The sequence below is a fragment of the Hemicordylus capensis genome, chromosome 2 (genome assembly GCF_027244095.1).
Source record: "Hemicordylus capensis ecotype Gifberg chromosome 2, rHemCap1.1.pri, whole genome shotgun sequence".
NCBI classification, from domain to species: domain Eukaryota; kingdom Metazoa; phylum Chordata; class Lepidosauria; order Squamata; family Cordylidae; genus Hemicordylus; species Hemicordylus capensis.
This window is the reverse complement of record NC_069658.1, coordinates 242,061,937-242,066,369: the sequence shown is the minus strand read 5'-3', so window position 1 is coordinate 242,066,369 and position 4,433 is coordinate 242,061,937.

Genomic DNA, 4,433 nt, shown 5'->3' with positions numbered 1-4,433 from the left:
AGAGAAAAGATAAAAAGAAACAATATGAAGATGAATACTTTCCTCTTTCAGTCTTCATAACCTTATACTCAGTTCTCAGACTTGTAGGAATTGTAATTAACACATCTGGGAAGGAACTGAAAACACCTACCTTATATTAATAATATTATGGGGCTAATTACTTGATTAATCAAAGGCATTTATTGACTTGTACTGAGTTCTACTTAAACATAACATTGCATAACAGAACAAGAAACATATACATAAAATAAGTTCTCATTTTCCATTCTCTCTTTCCTGTTTTCTTTCTTTCAGTTACAAAAAAGAAGCAAGAGGTGGGTGGTAAGTAGGCTGGTGGGTGTTTAGGCATTAGGGTGGGGAAGCTTTTAAAATAAACCCACTTAATTATGAGTAACTCAGTCTGAATACTATCCAATAATTTCTGTCATTTCTTTCTTTATAAAGAAAGATAAATAACTATTATCCATGCTCTCTAAGGGTTTCTGTGAGCAATAAAACAGCTTGGAACACCCAGTTTTGATTATTCCTAGAAGGGCACTCCAATCAGTTTGCCAGCTTTTTCACTGTCCTCTGTAGCTACACTTTTAATAGCCGTTTCAGCCCCAGTCATTAACAGGTGATAAAATTTTATCTCCATGCCCTGAAATGTTTCACCTGCTGTTTCCCACAAATCAAGCAGCTGCTAGGGGTACAGCTACAGAAGCCAATTGAAAAGTTGCCAAACTCAACTCCAAATGAGCAGGTGAGCATAATGCCATGCTACACCATTCCTCCAAGGATCCATTCTCCAGAGCCTTTTCTGCCTAAACCATTTATTGAAAAAACAACCCAAAACACCTGTTTGCTGAGGCAACTCCCACAACTTACTTTAGCCTGTTAAAATGTGGCATTTGGGGGCAGAGGAAAGCAATTTGCTATCTGGAACAGGCTCTGGAAAGTGGGTTCTTTAGAGGAACATTTTATTGTTCCAATCTAGTTCTTTGCAGAGTGACAATTAGGTGTGCACAGAATAATTTCTAAAACAAATGTACCACTGGGATTAAAGTGTGTTTGATGGAAAACAAACAAACCACAGTCGATTCTTGACATCCCAGATTTGCTGTTCTAGAAGTTTCTGCATATCTTAATTGCAGCCTAGAATATTGGTGAAGATTCTGCAGTGTTGTTGGGATCAAGCAACATTTATCAAATATCCTGATTTTTTTTTAAAAAAACCACAACAACCACCATAGAATGTTAAGAGTTGAAGGAACCTTGAAGGTCTTCTATTTCAGCCTTCTGATCAGTGAAGCATCCCTGACAGCACCAGCCTCTGTATGAAAATCTCCAGTGAAGGGGAACCCACCTTTGCACAAGGCAGACTGTTCCAAATTTATTGGGAGGAGAGCTGGTTTTGTGGTAGCATGACTTGTCCCCTTTGCTAAGCAGGGTCTGCCCTGGTTTGCATTTGAATGTGAGACGTGAGCACTGTAAGATATTCTCCTCAGGAGATGGGGCCACTCTGGGAAGACCATCTGCATGATTGCATGCAGAAGGTTCCAAGTTCCCTCCCTGGCATCTCCAAGATAGAACTGAGAGAGACTCTTGCCTGTAACCTTGGAGAAGCTGCTGCCAGTTTGTGTAGACAATACCAAGCTAGATGGTCCAATGGTCCATCTATGGCAGCTTCCTGTTTTCCATGGTTGAACAGGTCTTACAGTTAGGAAATTCTTCTTGATGTCCAGTCTGAATCTGCTTCCTTGTGATTTCAACATATTGGTTCTGGTCCTGTCCTCAGGAGCAACAGAGATATTAACTCCCTTTTCTGTGTGACAATCTTCAGAAACTTACTTGAAGATCGCTAACGTATCTCCCTTTAGTCTTCTCTTCTCCAGGCTGAAGACCCTGTGCCGACCTCATTTAAAAAGGATGCATAATGACTGAAGCCCTCTCTCTTCAGACATTTCATTGTTTGTGCATACAGATATCTGTACGAATGTACATGTGTTTGTGTGCATGGCTTGTACATACATTCATTGAAAAAAAGTGAACCTTTTAGAGGTCCTCTCGTATGCAAAGTACAGAGAGGAAGCATTACTGCACATGCACTGAACATGTAAATAAAAATACACGTGTATAGATCTATGAGCATACTGTACACAGATTGTACATACATTGAACATAATGTGTGAACAACACTTAAAACTGGTGCTAGTCTGTGTGGAAATGTTTGTCGCTGACTTCTGACTGAGATGATCTTTGGGAACTTCTCTAAAAGTTAGTCCTCTGCTAACTGAGCAAAGAGGCACCTCTCAAAAGTGGTGATTCTTTGTATTTAGCAGGGGGAGAGCAAGTGGCCCTATCCATCCCCAGCATAGCATCCCTCCAGTGGCTGTTGCCGGTGTCTATCTTGTGTTTCATTTTTAGATTGTAAGCCCTCTGGGGACAGGGAGCCAATTTATTTATGTATTTGTATCTATGTAAACCGCTTTGGGAACTTTTGTTGAAAAGCGGTAGATAAATATTTGTCATCCTATTCATACAATGGATGCCCTCAGAATCACCTTGCCCAAGCACTTTCACTCTACATCTGAAGGTGAATGGCTCAAATCAGTGCCAGTTTGTGTATTACTGACACATCAGGTATTCTGCCATGAGCTTAGGGGTCCTCTCCATCCACAACACAAACGTGTTGCATCATAGGCATTGGCTTATTTAATGATGAAAATTACCATTAATATTTGGTGGCACAAAATGAGTTGTGTGCCATTTGCTGATTCCGAGAAGAAAAGTTGTAGAACTCTTTGAGCCACTCCCTTCCTTTTTCATGCAGTAGCAACATGAACACACTTACCCCTGCCTTGTCTTGCTTTGTGGCAACAGCTGCTGTGCATATCTTCCTCCACCTCCTTCCTTTGCTGCTGGGCTGATAATTATGAGGGGAGGGGCATTAGCATCATTGCTGAGCCTCTCCAGTACTCTAATGCCCCTTCCTCATTTCCTTCCAGCTTCTCCCCCTGTTCATTATTAGCCCAGCAGCAGAGGAAGGAGGCTGTGCGTATACCTAGCACCAGTGAAGAAAAGGAGGAGGTCAGGAGTAGAGATGGGGTTATGCCACTCCATAGTATCATAGCCCCATATGGCTCCATTAGGTTCAACACGTTTTATTAATGAAATCTGTACAACATACACAAAACAAATACCAAATAAAGGCTACCGCCATAAAGTCCCATACACCCGAGAAGCTAATTTTCACAAATTACTACTTCCATCATAAAATAAAGTTTTCGAACCATCAATACATTTTAGTTCTGTTACGTATACACGGTGTTCTTTCTTTGTAATGACTAAACTCTGGAGATCCCTTCTACAGCAATGGCCTGCAACTCAGTGGTAAGATACCAAGACATATTACCAGAGTTTGATTTCTTGCTATACAAGTATAAGTCATTTAAAACATTATTCATGGGAATTGAACTCAGGGATCATTTGTATCAAGAAAAAGGGAAAGGGAAAAGCAACACTTTCTCAGAACTCCTGATTCATGATTGCTATAACCTCGGAGGATATCAACTGTTTGCTGAAGTATCAGGTCCAAACCCAGGACTCGCTTTGAATGGCAAAGTTAGCAGCGTGACAGAACCTATGATCCCCTTGATCATAACATACAGTTACATGGATAGCAACCCTTCTAGTGGACACAAGATGTATCCTTGTTTTCCTCATTACCATCTTTCCAACTCACCATAACTTATGCCAGGGAGGTACCTCTGACATCCACAGATCTCCACACCTACTAAAGAGATCCCTTGACTTCCAAAACTAGTAGCCTAGATATAAGGGACTCCTTTGGCCACATGGGATGTTAACCCCCTCAGTATAGGTTCCTTTGACTACAAAGGGCATCAGTCTAAGACTGGAAGGCACCTTTGACTGTAAGAGCTGGCAGCCCACACATAAGGGATGCCCTCATTCAGATTAGATTCCTTTAGCTACCAAGGATATCAATCCTAGACTAAAGGCTTCTGTTGGCATCAGGGAATGTCCACCCGCCCATAAGGATGTTGATTCAATCCAAATGGGTTTCTGTGGCAGCAAAGGATAGCATCCCCAGACTGAGGAGCCATCCTTGACTGTTAGAGAAGGCCACCTACACTTGAGGGATGCTCTTTTCCACCCTCAGTAGCCACCTTTGGCAGCTATCCCCCGAGTCGTATCCCTACGTTCGTTATTACCCAATGACAACTGTCTCGTCTGAAGGCCATAATACTTTCATACATTTCTTTTTAGCCATAAAGCCTTCTCCCCACATGGGCTCCATATGATTCTTTTTGTCCTGATTCCTTCTTGTTTCCAATTCCACGATTCCACCATTGGACTTCTCCACCCGGCAGTGGGGTTTGTGAGTGGTGGGTGCGATAGGCCAGGTGATGTCATCACCTGACCCGCACACC